The 16,661-nt window shown below is 37.3% G+C and overlaps 2 non-coding genes and 2 pseudogenes across 2 annotated transcripts; all 4 read left to right on the top strand.

Moving 5' to 3' along the window:
• The first annotated feature begins 3,788 nt into the window (after positions 1–3,788).
• LOC149772390 (U2 spliceosomal RNA) lies at positions 3,789–3,985 on the top strand. The gene has a single exon (XR_016417721.1). It is a non-coding gene; the product is annotated as a U2 spliceosomal RNA (small nuclear RNA).
• Positions 3,986–5,286: 1,301 nt separating this feature from the next.
• LOC149772389 (U2 spliceosomal RNA) lies at positions 5,287–5,394 on the top strand (annotated as a pseudogene).
• A 5,255-nt stretch (positions 5,395–10,649) lies between these two features.
• Positions 10,650–10,846, top strand: LOC149772388 (U2 spliceosomal RNA). The gene has a single exon (XR_016417720.1). It is a non-coding gene; the product is annotated as a U2 spliceosomal RNA (small nuclear RNA).
• A 1,300-nt stretch (positions 10,847–12,146) lies between these two features.
• On the top strand, positions 12,147–12,254 carry LOC149772387 (U2 spliceosomal RNA; annotated as a pseudogene).
• Positions 12,255–16,661: the final 4,407 nt, after the last annotated feature.

Here is a 16,661-nt window from a genome sequence, read left to right as displayed (position 1 = left end):
AAATTACATGAAATTGATCTTTTAATAAAATTATACCATATCGATATTCTAATCCTGCAAGAAACTCACATTGATAACCAATCCTCAGCCAAAGATATTCAAACTAAATTAAGATGCCACAATGCCATTTGGAGCTTTGGCACAAATAGATCATGCGGAGTAGTTTTACTAAATTTTAACATTCAAATAGACTTTTCTAAATTTGACACAGACTTTGATGGTCGATTCATTTGCCTTGATCTAATATTTAATACTACTCCATATCGTATTATTAATATATATGCCCCGAATTCCGACTCTACGAAAAACGAGTTCTTTAATACACTGTACCCCTTTTTGGCCGGGCAACATAACCTTATATTAGCTGGAGATTTCAACTGTGTCACAAATTCCAAATTAGATAGAATCGGAAGTTTAGACGAATATAACGACCTTGCAATTCGAAATCTGAAAACCATAATTTCTGAATTCCACCTAACTGATGCTTTTCGCCACCTCCATCCGTCTCATAAAACATATACATGGTATAAATTCTCTAAAGACCCATCCCTTGCTACCTTAGCCAGTAGGATTGATCGGTTTTATGTTTCAAACAGAATCAAAGATTATATTTTACACGCACAAATTGTTCCATTTTCCCAATCCGACCATGACGCGGTTTTTCTATCCCTGTCTTGTAATTCTTCTATCAACTTCGGTAAAGGCTACTGGAAATGCAACAATTCACTCCTAAGGCACACCGCTTTACGAACTCTCATCACTGGATTGTGTGAAAGAGAGTTCAGGTTTCATACTTTTACTTTAACATTTTGGGATGAACTGAAAACAAAAATTAAAGAGGAACTTATTCGTTATTCCAAAGACTATTCAAAACTCAAGTATTCAGAGTTAAAACGATTGAAGAAAACGTATTACTGTCTGAGAAATGAATATAATACGAACAGTAACCCTGACTATCTCAACGAATTACTTGAACTGTCTATGAAAATGAAAGAAATCCATAATGAATATTACCAAGGCTCTATTATTCGAAGCAAAGCCAAAATACTCGACAATAATGAAAAACCTAGTAAATTCTTTTATCAAACTGAAAATAAACGAGGTGAGAAAAAATGTATTAACGAGATTCAACACAACAATATTTCTTATAAGTCTAGTTCAGACATTCTATCATGTTTTCAACAGTTCTATTCTGATTTATTTACCAACGAACCAATCGATGAAACTCTGTTTGAAGAATTTCTTCGTGATCTACCACACATAACTGAAGCTGAAAATGAATTCCTTGTAGGACCCATCACTAAAGACGAAATATGGCTATCTATTAACGGCATGAAGAATGATAAATCTCCCGGACCAGACGGTCTGTCAAAAGAGTTTTATGTCACCTTTTTTGACATTCTTGGCGAAAAACTTACCAAACTTTATAACATGATATTTGATGCCAGTACCTTAACAGATTCTCAAAAGCTCTCGTATATCACTCTTCTTTGTAAAGACCCTCAAAACCCGACCAATATGAAAAACTGGAGACCTATCTCACTACTTAACGTAGACTATAAAATCCTTTCCAAGATTATCAGCAATCGCCTCAGTAAAGTAATGTCAACAATTATTCATTTGGACCAAACCTGCGGAATCAAAGGTCGCTCTATATTTGACAACGGCCATCTAATCCGAAATATCTATGATTATATAGACCAAAAACAACTACAATGTGCCTTTATTTGCCTAGACCAAGAAAAAGCCTTTGACGGGGTGAACTACTCCTTTATGATGAAAACCTTAGAATCTTTTGGATTTCACGCTGATTTTATCAAATGGATTTCTATACTTTACACTGACATATCCTCCTCCGTCATCGTTAACAATCACATTTCAGAACCTTTCTCTATTTTACGAGGGGTTAGACAAGGCTGTAGTCTCTCCCCCCTTCTATATGTGCTAACTTATGAACCTTTTGCAGTCAAAATAAGGTCGGATACTGAAATTATTGGAATAAATATACCTGGTACTACGGAGACCTGCAAAATCTCCCTTTACGCAGATGACAGCACAGGATTTTGTTGCACCGACAAATCCATTGAGAAGTATCTCTTCTGGGCAGAAACATATTCAAAAACCTCTGGCGCCAAAATAAACTTTAGTAAATCAAATGGGATGTTTTTAGGAAAATGGAAATCTCGCAGTGATCATCCTTTCGGTATATCCTGGATTTACAAACAAAAAATAGTTGGTTTTCTTTTTGGACACAATTTAACACATGACGACTACTGGCATACCAGCTCAGCTCACCTCCAAAATACCTTGCACCTTTATAAAAGCCGAAAATTATCCCTTATTTCAAAGTCTAATATTGTCAATCTTCTCTCTTGCAGTAAAATTTGGTACACTGCCACTGTTATAGATTTGTCCAAACATTATATTACACTCATGAATAGAAATATATTCACTTATTTATGGGACTCTACTTTCGAACCCCTGGCCCGTGCTGTCTGTTATAATCCTTTTAAAAAGGGTGGTTTAAACATCACAAATATCGAATGTAAATTAAGAGCACTAAGACTACAGCACATGCAAAAATTACTTGATGACAACTACAACGCCAAGTGGAAGTTTTTCCCAAGATATTGGATCGGATTGCAATTAAGGACGTATAACCCCAAATTAAGTTTAAATATATACACACACACTCTATACGCTCCCCAATTTTACAAAAATTGTTTAAATATCCTTAAAGATTTCACAGAAAAGAACCCCAGTTTTGCTTTTGGCACTGCCCCCACCAAAACCTTTTATCAATTAAACCTGAAAAATTTCGTTCTAGAACCAAAAATCCACAAACTTTACACTATCGATTTCACTATGGTATGGAAAAATTTACACAATCAATTCCTCGACCCAATCACCAGAGATGTGTGTTTTAAAACCATTCACGATATTTTACCAGTAAATTACAACATGTTCCTCAAGAATATTTCCAAGTCCAAGCTGTGCACGTTTTGCGGCGACATCGAAACAACAGATCACTTATTTTTTGAATGTGAGTTGGTATACCCGCTACAACGCCTTGTAATTAAATGGATCAAACAACTGTCACGAAATTCATTCAACACCTTCTATTCATTCTTAAAATTCGGTGTTCTCCCTAAAGAAGCTTCGTTCCCAGAGCCAGAATTCGAAAACCTTTGCCTCCTCTTATCAGCTGAATACAAATATGTCATCTGGTGCAAACGTGTTCGTGCCTATTTTTATAAGGAATCTGTCACATCCAACACCCTTCTCAACTTCTTCCTTAACCGACTAAAGTGTAGAATACGAGCCGATTTTCATAGATATCATGTCGTAGAATTTCTTGACAGATGGTGCCTGGCAGGCCTTTTCTGTTCGCTATACAACTTTGAATTAGTTATTGATTTAAGTCTGTGACGATAATAAACCATTAAATCCAATCTCACACGAACCTTACATGTGTAAATATGTATGTACGTTAATTATTTATAATTCCTATATTTCAAGCATGCATAATTATGTTTGTATCATACTTGTAACACATATAATTGTTCATTCGTACAGATCTACATCACTTCAGATATCTACATTGTAATTTTTTTTTTTTTTTTTTTCTTTCATATGCACCATCCTATTGTGTTTTTACATGTATATCAATGTGAAGGACAGTGTGTCTGGGTGTATGTAAGTGTGCAGGAGTAAGTGTTAGTCCAACGCTTACTTTTTATTTATTTATGGTGTAAGCTGATACATGTAATTATTTGTATTTTGTTATCATCTATTTGTATCAATAAACAATTATGAAAATTAAAAAAAGTATCTGTTCTTATCAGCTTAATATCTGATACGTCCCCCATTGGGGGACTTCGATATTAAACTGATTTTTGGAACTGGGTGAGATGTCAGGGGCTTGCTCCGCTCTCGCCACGGGTTGGCCCGGTATTGCAGTACCTCCGGGATTGGCCCACTCCCCATGGGGAGTAATGAAAACAACTAACAATAATAAATCCATCTACACCTAAGTTGCTATTTAAGATTCCAAACTTTCAGGCATTTACTTTTTGTAATTTGTAGGGGTTTATTATTATCATTATTAATCTTAATTTTAATAATAATAATATTATTATTATTATTATTATTATTATCATTATTATTATTATTATTGTGAAGGGACTCAGGACCAATTGACACCAGCTGAAGGCTAGATGATATCTTAATGTCTTGTAACCTAAACTCGTATGCGGAGGCCAATTTCTCATGGTCTGATCTTTCTCCATTTCAGATGCCACTAATTTAGAACGGAGGACTGACAATTCACTTGTGACTATGCTACACTCGACGATTTCTAGTTCAACAAATGAACACCGTAAGTACACGGACGACACTGTCCCTTCCTAACTCCGGCAATTTCTTCCAATGCATCGCTAGCTAGCTCATTCAGCTGTGTTCCTTGCAATATTCACTTAAAAGGGGCGATGTTTTCATGTCATTTCCAATGGAATACAAGCGCTTTGATTCAGGTGGATTTTTCATCGACAGTGGCCTTGATAGGAGTCAGAGAGGATGCTTACGACTGGCTACCATGGCCCGCGCATGAGCAGATGGGTGAAAATTGGACTGTTTTTTTTTTTTTTTTTTTTTTTTTTTTGGCCATTGGATTTAAATTTTTGAGGGCATTAGTTAATCAGTCGTTGGTCAAGTTAGGTGAGGTCTGCTATACAACAACAATCAGGTCGTGTTTAATCCGGACAAAATGTGCGAACCTGCAAACGCCGATTTGTTGAGTAAGGAAAATCGGGACTCCCAATTGCCTTGTATTGCGGCCTTTCTCTGATGTATTTTCTAATGTGCGTAGAAGGTCTACCTTACTTGATAGCACTGTCAAGTTACGTCTTTCTTCTTCTCTCTAACAACACCCGCTTGGGTCCATCGATCGTGAACTGTGATGACGTCATGACGCTAAACTACGTCTCAATGATTAAGCTGAACAGTTGGAAGAGGGCCAATTTCCGAAGCCGACGTTGCACTACAGTACTCACGTTTTACATTAGAGTAACATCAAAATGTCCTAGAAATGACATCCTCCGTAGGAGTACCATACCATGATGAGGGGAGCACTATTGGAACGATGATAGCAGTGTCATTGTTGAGAATATGGCCAGGACGATAGGAACTGGTGGGCCTAAATAATTATATCGGTTGGATGATCAGAAGATAATTTAGGACTTGTTCAAAAAATGTTATATATAAAACTTTGAAAATGATCGATACTTTATCGCTTCTCGGCCTTTTGGCTAAGATCAAAGTGTAGTATCTGTTCTTATCAGCGATCTACCACGACTGTGTGTTATTCTTTTGGATTTTAATTGTGCATTATCCTTTTGGATTTCGAAATGTATCGCCATTTGGAAGTAAACCTGGAAAAATACATCGAGCCAGACATCTTCTTTCGGACCGTTAGGGTCGACGGCCGACTTCAAAGAGAAGACGCCATGAGGAAGCTTGAAGCAGCTGGTATCAATCACAACGACATCAAAGGAATGTATAGAGAGGGGGAGAATGCTCCATGGTGCGTAGTTCTCACCAGCAAGGAAAAAGCTAGAAATTGTAAAGGCGACGGTATCCGGTATATCGCACGCCAAATTGTCGAGTTACGTATCCACTGGCTGCCATTATATATATCTGACAATATAATCCATGACGTTTTGAAAGAATTTGGAACAATTTTAGATATACAGAGAGAAAACACCTTACTCGCCAAGGAATGCCTAGTGGAGAATGGAACCCGATTGGTGAAATTGGAAACCACAGAAATCGACATCAAACATATACCGCACATCATTTCACTAGGCACCATAGGCATGCTTATTACCATGAAGGGCCGTCCCCCCCCATGCCTGAAATGCCGACAATGCGGCCACTTGAGAAAAGATTGTCCCCAAAAGGGACCATCGTACGCTACTGCAGCCTCCTTAAACACCAATAAACCGCAAGCATCCAAAACCACAACACCCGCTGCAACAGGTAACACACCGACACCAGCACCTCCATCGACAACATCGACAACACCTGCTACCACCAGTACATCAACTTCAACACCCCCTGCCATTCCTACGCCTTCAGTAGCGCCCCCATCGACAACACCACCTGAAGAAATGGAGACTCCAATTGAAGAAAACCCACCTACATCAACTAATGACAAACGAGAACTGTTTGACCTCGAAGAATATAAGTGGACGGTCGTAACGAATAAAAAAGCGAGAACACAATCAAACCAGAGTGAAGAGAGTGAAATGTTTTCCTAACACCCCCATTGAACACACCGTCAACGCTTAACCGACCTAGGACTGTACAAGGACTTTTGAATGCGCCCCCATGGATCAGTACAAGACCAAGACTGCCTTATGGACTATGATTTTGAACTGTGGACTCTCATATTCAGGCTACGGCCTGTTAACCTTTCACTCAAGTTTGTTTTTTCTTATTTCGCAAATGCTTTGGAATTGTGTAATTCGGATTCATGTGCTTCACGGTATGGTCTCACTACATTTTCCCCATCACTACTCCCTATCAATCGATCTTTCATTTTCATTCATTGTTATACCTCCATGTTATTTTCTCTCCTTCCTTTTCGATTTCTACATTTTCCCTATCAACCACACCCTACTCCTCATTTCCACCCACATTAGGAATATTTCTAATATGTATATCATGGTCGCCATATTCTCATCTGTAGAAGCCCTCATCATACTTAACCATGTACGCACCAATATTATTATACAACACAATGGCTCAGAACATTAATATTATTAGTCTTAATTGCAATGGGCTCCGTCTAAATACTTGTAGCAAATTACATGAAATTGATCTTTTAATAAAATTATACCATATCGATATTCTAATCCTGCAAGAAACTCACATTGATAACCAATCCTCAGCCAAAGATATTCAAACTAAATTAAGATGCCACAATGCCATTTGGAGCTTTGGCACAAATAGATCATGCGGAGTAGTTTTACTAAATTTTAACATTCAAATAGACTTTTCTAAATTTGACACAGACTTTGATGGTCGATTCATTTGCCTTGATCTAATATTTAATACTACTCCATATCGTATTATTAATATATATGCCCCGAATTCCGACTCTACGAAAAACGAGTTCTTTAATACACTGTACCCCTTTTTGGCCGGGCAACATAACCTTATATTAGCTGGAGATTTCAACTGTGTCACAAATTCCAAATTAGATAGAATCGGAAGTTTAGACGAATATAACGACCTTGCAATTCGAAATCTGAAAACCATAATTTCTGAATTCCACCTAACTGATGCTTTTCGCCACCTCCATCCGTCTCATAAAACATATACATGGTATAAATTCTCTAAAGACCCATCCCTTGCTACCTTAGCCAGTAGGATTGATCGGTTTTATGTTTCAAACAGAATCAAAGATTATATTTTACACGCACAAATTGTTCCATTTTCCCAATCCGACCATGACGCGGTTTTTCTATCCCTGTCTTGTAATTCTTCTATCAACTTCGGTAAAGGCTACTGGAAATGCAACAATTCACTCCTAAGGCACACCGCTTTACGAACTCTCATCACTGGATTGTGTGAAAGAGAGTTCAGGTTTCATACTTTTACTTTAACATTTTGGGATGAACTGAAAACAAAAATTAAAGAGGAACTTATTCGTTATTCCAAAGACTATTCAAAACTCAAGTATTCAGAGTTAAAACGATTGAAGAAAACGTATTACTGTCTGAGAAATGAATATAATACGAACAGTAACCCTGACTATCTCAACGAATTACTTGAACTGTCTATGAAAATGAAAGAAATCCATAATGAATATTACCAAGGCTCTATTATTCGAAGCAAAGCCAAAATACTCGACAATAATGAAAAACCTAGTAAATTCTTTTATCAAACTGAAAATAAACGAGGTGAGAAAAAATGTATTAACGAGATTCAACACAACAATATTTCTTATAAGTCTAGTTCAGACATTCTATCATGTTTTCAACAGTTCTATTCTGATTTATTTACCAACGAACCAATCGATGAAACTCTGTTTGAAGAATTTCTTCGTGATCTACCACACATAACTGAAGCTGAAAATGAATTCCTTGTAGGACCCATCACTAAAGACGAAATATGGCTATCTATTAACGGCATGAAGAATGATAAATCTCCCGGACCAGACGGTCTGTCAAAAGAGTTTTATGTCACCTTTTTTGACATTCTTGGCGAAAAACTTACCAAACTTTATAACATGATATTTGATGCCAGTACCTTAACAGATTCTCAAAAGCTCTCGTATATCACTCTTCTTTGTAAAGACCCTCAAAACCCGACCAATATGAAAAACTGGAGACCTATCTCACTACTTAACGTAGACTATAAAATCCTTTCCAAGATTATCAGCAATCGCCTCAGTAAAGTAATGTCAACAATTATTCATTTGGACCAAACCTGCGGAATCAAAGGTCGCTCTATATTTGACAACGGCCATCTAATCCGAAATATCTATGATTATATAGACCAAAAACAACTACAATGTGCCTTTATTTGCCTAGACCAAGAAAAAGCCTTTGACGGGGTGAACTACTCCTTTATGATGAAAACCTTAGAATCTTTTGGATTTCACGCTGATTTTATCAAATGGATTTCTATACTTTACACTGACATATCCTCCTCCGTCATCGTTAACAATCACATTTCAGAACCTTTCTCTATTTTACGAGGGGTTAGACAAGGCTGTAGTCTCTCCCCCCTTCTATATGTGCTAACTTATGAACCTTTTGCAGTCAAAATAAGGTCGGATACTGAAATTATTGGAATAAATATACCTGGTACTACGGAGACCTGCAAAATCTCCCTTTACGCAGATGACAGCACAGGATTTTGTTGCACCGACAAATCCATTGAGAAGTATCTCTTCTGGGCAGAAACATATTCAAAAACCTCTGGCGCCAAAATAAACTTTAGTAAATCAAATGGGATGTTTTTAGGAAAATGGAAATCTCGCAGTGATCATCCTTTCGGTATATCCTGGATTTACAAACAAAAAATAGTTGGTTTTCTTTTTGGACACAATTTAACACATGACGACTACTGGCATACCAGCTCAGCTCACCTCCAAAATACCTTGCACCTTTATAAAAGCCGAAAATTATCCCTTATTTCAAAGTCTAATATTGTCAATCTTCTCTCTTGCAGTAAAATTTGGTACACTGCCACTGTTATAGATTTGTCCAAACATTATATTACACTCATGAATAGAAATATATTCACTTATTTATGGGACTCTACTTTCGAACCCCTGGCCCGTGCTGTCTGTTATAATCCTTTTAAAAAGGGTGGTTTAAACATCACAAATATCGAATGTAAATTAAGAGCACTAAGACTACAGCACATGCAAAAATTACTTGATGACAACTACAACGCCAAGTGGAAGTTTTTCCCAAGATATTGGATCGGATTGCAATTAAGGACGTATAACCCCAAATTAAGTTTAAATATATACACACACACTCTATACGCTCCCCAATTTTACAAAAATTGTTTAAATATCCTTAAAGATTTCACAGAAAAGAACCCCAGTTTTGCTTTTGGCACTGCCCCCACCAAAACCTTTTATCAATTAAACCTGAAAAATTTCGTTCTAGAACCAAAAATCCACAAACTTTACACTATCGATTTCACTATGGTATGGAAAAATTTACACAATCAATTCCTCGACCCAATCACCAGAGATGTGTGTTTTAAAACCATTCACGATATTTTACCAGTAAATTACAACATGTTCCTCAAGAATATTTCCAAGTCCAAGCTGTGCACGTTTTGCGGCGACATCGAAACAACAGATCACTTATTTTTTGAATGTGAGTTGGTATACCCGCTACAACGCCTTGTAATTAAATGGATCAAACAACTGTCACGAAATTCATTCAACACCTTCTATTCATTCTTAAAATTCGGTGTTCTCCCTAAAGAAGCTTCGTTCCCAGAGCCAGAATTCGAAAACCTTTGCCTCCTCTTATCAGCTGAATACAAATATGTCATCTGGTGCAAACGTGTTCGTGCCTATTTTTATAAGGAATCTGTCACATCCAACACCCTTCTCAACTTCTTCCTTAACCGACTAAAGTGTAGAATACGAGCCGATTTTCATAGATATCATGTCGTAGAATTTCTTGACAGATGGTGCCTGGCAGGCCTTTTCTGTTCGCTATACAACTTTGAATTAGTTATTGATTTAAGTCTGTGACGATAATAAACCATTAAATCCAATCTCACACGAACCTTACATGTGTAAATATGTATGTACGTTAATTATTTATAATTCCTATATTTCAAGCATGCATAATTATGTTTGTATCATACTTGTAACACATATAATTGTTCATTCGTACAGATCTACATCACTTCAGATATCTACATTGTAATTTTTTTTTTTTTTTTTTCTTTCATATGCACCATCCTATTGTGTTTTTACATGTATATCAATGTGAAGGACAGTGTGTCTGGGTGTATGTAAGTGTGCAGGAGTAAGTGTTAGTCCAACGCTTACTTTTTATTTATTTATGGTGTAAGCTGATACATGTAATTATTTGTATTTTGTTATCATCTATTTGTATCAATAAACAATTATGAAAATTAAAAAAAGTATCTGTTCTTATCAGCTTAATATCTGATACGTCCCCCATTGGGGGACTTCGATATTAAACTGATTTTTGGAACTGGGTGAGATGTCAGGGGCTTGCTCCGCTCTCGCCACGGGTTGGCCCGGTATTGCAGTACCTCCGGGATTGGCCCACTCCCCATGGGGAGTAATGAAAACAACTAACAATAATAAATCCATCTACACCTAAGTTGCTATTTAAGATTCCAAACTTTCAGGCATTTACTTTTTGTAATTTGTAGGGGTTTATTATTATCATTATTAATCGTAATTTTAATAATAATAATATTATTATTATTATTATTATTATTATCATTATTATTATTATTATTGTGAAGGGACTCAGGACCAATTGACACCAGCTGAAGGCTAGATGATATCTTAATGTCTTGTAACCTAAACTCGTATGCGGAGGCCAATTTCTCATGGTCTGATCTTTCTCCATTTCAGATGCCACTAATTTAGAACGGAGGACTGACAATTCACTTGTGACTATGCTACACTCGACGATTTCTAGTTCAACAAATGAACACCGTAAGTACACGGACGACACTGTCCCTTCCTAACTCCGGCAATTTCTTCCAATGCATCGCTAGCTAGCTCATTCAGCTGTGTTCCTTGCAATATTCACTTAAAAGGGGCGATGTTTTCATGTCATTTCCAATGGAATACAAGCGCTTTGATTCAGGTGGATTTTTCATCGACAGTGGCCTTGATAGGAGTCAGAGAGGATGCTTACGACTGGCTACCATGGCCCGCGCATGAGCAGATGGGTGAAAATTGGACTGTTTTTTTTTTTTTTTTTGTTTTTTTTTGGCCATTGGATTTAAATTTTTGAGGGCATTAGTTAATCAGTCGTTGGTCAAGTTAGGTGAGGTCTGCTATACAACAACAATCAGGTCGTGTTTAATCCGGACAAAATGTGCGAACCTGCAAACGCCGATTTGTTGAGTAAGGAAAATCGGGACTCCCAATTGCCTTGTATTGCGGCCTTTCTCTGATGTATTTTCTAATGTGCGTAGAAGGTCTACCTTACTTGATAGCACTGTCAAGTTACGTCTTTCTTCTTCTCTCTAACAACACCCGCTTGGGTCCATCGATCGTGAACTGTGATGACGTCATGACGCTAAACTACGTCTCAATGATTAAGCTGAACAGTTGGAAGAGGGCCAATTTCCGAAGCCGACGTTGCACTACAGTACTCACGTTTTACATTAGAGTAACATCAAAATGTCCTAGAAATGACATCCTCCGTAGGAGTACCATACCATGATGAGGGGAGCACTATTGGAACGATGATAGCAGTGTCATTGTTGAGAATATGGCCAGGACGATAGGAACTGGTGGGCCTAAATAATTATATCGGTTGGATGATCAGAAGATAATTTAGGACTTGTTCAAAAAATGTTATATATAAAACTTTGAAAATGATCGATACTTTATCGCTTCTCGGCCTTTTGGCTAAGATCAAAGTGTAGTATCTGTTCTTATCAGCGATCTACCACGACTGTGTGTTATTCTTTTGGATTTTAATTGTGCATTATCCTTTTGGATTTCGAAATGTATCGCCATTTGGAAGTAAACCTGGAAAAATACATCGAGCCAGACATCTTCTTTCGGACCGTTAGGGTCGACGGCCGACTTCAAAGAGAAGACGCCATGAGGAAGCTTGAAGCAGCTGGTATCAATCACAACGACATCAAAGGAATGTATAGAGAGGGGGAGAATGCTCCATGGTGCGTAGTTCTCACCAGCAAGGAAAAAGCTAGAAATTGTAAAGGCGACGGTATCCGGTATATCGCACGCCAAATTGTCGAGTTACGTATCCACTGGCTGCCATTATATATATCTGACAATATAATCCATGACGTTTTGAAAGAATTTGGAACAATTTTAGATATACAGAGAGAAAACACCTTACTCGCCAAGGAATGCCTAGTGGAGAATGGAACCCGATTGGTGAAATTGGAAACCACAGAAATCGATATCAAACATATACCGCACATCATTTCACTAGGCACCATAGGCATGCTTATTACCATGAAGGGCCGTCCCCCCCTATGCCTGAAATGCCGACAATGCGGCCACTTGAGAAAAGATTGTCCCCAAAAGGGACCATCGTACGCTACTGCAGCCTCCTTAAACACCAATAAACCGCAAGCATCCAAAACCACAACACCCGCTGCAACAGGTAACACACCGACACCAGCACCTCCATCGACAACATCGACAACACCTGCTACCACCAGTACATCAACTTCAACACCCCCTGCCATTCCTACGCCTTCAGTAGCGCCCCCATCGACAACACCACCTGAAGAAATGGAGACTCCAATTGAAGAAAACCCACCTACATCAACTAATGACAAACGAGAACTGTTTGACCTCGAAGAATATAAGTGGACGGTCGTAACGAATAAAAAAGCGAGAACACAATCAAACCAGAGTGAAGAGAGTGAAATGTTTTCCTAACACCCCCATTGAACACACCGTCAACGCTTAACCGACCTAGGACTGTACAAGGACTTTTGAATGCGCCCCCATGGATCAGTACAAGACCAAGACTGCCTTATGGACTATGATTTTGAACTGTGGACTCTCATATTCAGGCTACGGCCTGTTAACCTTTCACTCAAGTTTGTTTTTTCTTATTTCGCAAATGCTTTGGAATTGTGTAATTCGGATTCATGTGCTTCACGGTATGGTCTCACTACATTTTCCCCATCACTACTCCCTATCAATCGATCTTTCATTTTCATTCATTGTTATACCTCCATGTTATTTTCTCTCCTTCCTTTTCGATTTCTACATTTTCCCTATCAACCACACCCTACTCCTCATTTCCACCCACATTAGGAATATTTCTAATATGTATATCATGGTCGCCATATTCTCATCTGTAGAAGCCCTCATCATACTTAACCATGTACGCACCAATATTATTATACAACACAATGGCTCAGAACATTAATATTATTAGTCTTAATTGCAATGGGCTCCGTCTAAATACTTGTAGCAAATTACATGAAATTGATCTTTTAATAAAATTATACCATATCGATATTCTAATCCTGCAAGAAACTCACATTGATAACCAATCCTCAGCCAAAGATATTCAAACTAAATTAAGATGCCACAATGCCATTTGGAGCTTTGGCACAAATAGATCATGCGGAGTAGTTTTACTAAATTTTAACATTCAAATAGACTTTTCTAAATTTGACACAGACTTTGATGGTCGATTCATTTGCCTTGATCTAATATTTAATACTACTCCATATCGTATTATTAATATATATGCCCCGAATTCCGACTCTACGAAAAACGAGTTCTTTAATACACTGTACCCCTTTTTGGCCGGGCAACATAACCTTATATTAGCTGGAGATTTCAACTGTGTCACAAATTCCAAATTAGATAGAATCGGAAGTTTAGACGAATATAACGACCTTGCAATTCGAAATCTGAAAACCATAATTTCTGAATTCCACCTAACTGATGCTTTTCGCCACCTCCATCCGTCTCATAAAACATATACATGGTATAAATTCTCTAAAGACCCATCCCTTGCTACCTTAGCCAGTAGGATTGATCGGTTTTATGTTTCAAACAGAATCAAAGATTATATTTTACACGCACAAATTGTTCCATTTTCCCAATCCGACCATGACGCGGTTTTTCTATCCCTGTCTTGTAATTCTTCTATCAACTTCGGTAAAGGCTACTGGAAATGCAACAATTCACTCCTAAGGCACACCGCTTTACGAACTCTCATCACTGGATTGTGTGAAAGAGAGTTCAGGTTTCATACTTTTACTTTAACATTTTGGGATGAACTGAAAACAAAAATTAAAGAGGAACTTATTCGTTATTCCAAAGACTATTCAAAACTCAAGTATTCAGAGTTAAAACGATTGAAGAAAACGTATTACTGTCTGAGAAATGAATATAATACGAACAGTAACCCTGACTATCTCAACGAATTACTTGAACTGTCTATGAAAATGAAAGAAATCCATAATGAATATTACCAAGGCTCTATTATTCGAAGCAAAGCCAAAATACTCGACAATAATGAAAAACCTAGTAAATTCTTTTATCAAACTGAAAATAAACGAGGTGAGAAAAAATGTATTAACGAGATTCAACACAACAATATTTCTTATAAGTCTAGTTCAGACATTCTATCATGTTTTCAACAGTTCTATTCTGATTTATTTACCAACGAACCAATCGATGAAACTCTGTTTGAAGAATTTCTTCGTGATCTACCACACATAACTGAAGCTGAAAATGAATTCCTTGTAGGACCCATCACTAAAGACGAAATATGGCTATCTATTAACGGCATGAAGAATGATAAATCTCCCGGACCAGACGGTCTGTCAAAAGAGTTTTATGTCACCTTTTTTGACATTCTTGGCGAAAAACTTACCAAACTTTATAACATGATATTTGATGCCAGTACCTTAACAGATTCTCAAAAGCTCTCGTATATCACTCTTCTTTGTAAAGACCCTCAAAACCCGACCAATATGAAAAACTGGAGACCTATCTCACTACTTAACGTAGACTATAAAATCCTTTCCAAGATTATCAGCAATCGCCTCAGTAAAGTAATGTCAACAATTATTCATTTGGACCAAACCTGCGGAATCAAAGGTCGCTCTATATTTGACAACGGCCATCTAATCCGAAATATCTATGATTATATAGACCAAAAACAACTACAATGTGCCTTTATTTGCCTAGACCAAGAAAAAGCCTTTGACGGGGTGAACTACTCCTTTATGATGAAAACCTTAGAATCTTTTGGATTTCACGCTGATTTTATCAAATGGATTTCTATACTTTACACTGACATATCCTCCTCCGTCATCGTTAACAATCACATTTCAGAACCTTTCTCTATTTTACGAGGGGTTAGACAAGGCTGTAGTCTCTCCCCCCTTCTATATGTGCTAACTTATGAACCTTTTGCAGTCAAAATAAGGTCGGATACTGAAATTATTGGAATAAATATACCTGGTACTACGGAGACCTGCAAAATCTCCCTTTACGCAGATGACAGCACAGGATTTTGTTGCACCGACAAATCCATTGAGAAGTATCTCTTCTGGGCAGAAACATATTCAAAAACCTCTGGCGCCAAAATAAACTTTAGTAAATCAAATGGGATGTTTTTAGGAAAATGGAAATCTCGCAGTGATCATCCTTTCGGTATATCCTGGATTTACAAACAAAAAATAGTTGGTTTTCTTTTTGGACACAATTTAACACATGACGACTACTGGCATACCAGCTCAGCTCACCTCCAAAATACCTTGCACCTTTATAAAAGCCGAAAATTATCCCTTATTTCAAAGTCTAATATTGTCAATCTTCTCTCTTGCAGTAAAATTTGGTACACTGCCACTGTTATAGATTTGTCCAAACATTATATTACACTCATGAATAGAAATATATTCACTTATTTATGGGACTCTACTTTCGAACCCCTGGCCCGTGCTGTCTGTTATAATCCTTTTAAAAAGGGTGGTTTAAACATCACAAATATCGAATGTAAATTAAGAGCACTAAGACTACAGCACATGCAAAAATTACTTGATGACAACTACAACGCCAAGTGGAAGTTTTTCCCAAGATATTGGATCGGATTGCAATTAAGGACGTATAACCCCAAATTAAGTTTAAATATATACACACACACTCTATACGCTCCCCAATTTTACAAAAATTGTTTAAATATCCTTAAAGATTTCACAGAAAAGAACCCCAGTTTTGCTTTTGGCACTGCCCCCACCAAAACCTTTTATCAATTAAACCTGAAAAATTTCGTTCTAGAACCAAAAATCCACAAACTTTACACTATCGATTTCACTATGGTATGGAAAAATTTACACAATCAATTCCTCGACCCAATCACCAGAGATGTGTGTTTTAAAACCATTCACGA

This window comes from Sinohyriopsis cumingii, unplaced genomic scaffold (assembly GCF_028554795.1).
Source record: "Sinohyriopsis cumingii isolate HCF-2022 unplaced genomic scaffold, ASM2855479v2 utg001511l, whole genome shotgun sequence".
Lineage (NCBI taxonomy): Eukaryota > Metazoa > Mollusca > Bivalvia > Unionida > Unionidae > Sinohyriopsis > Sinohyriopsis cumingii.
This window is presented reverse-complemented; position numbering and strand designations above follow the sequence as displayed.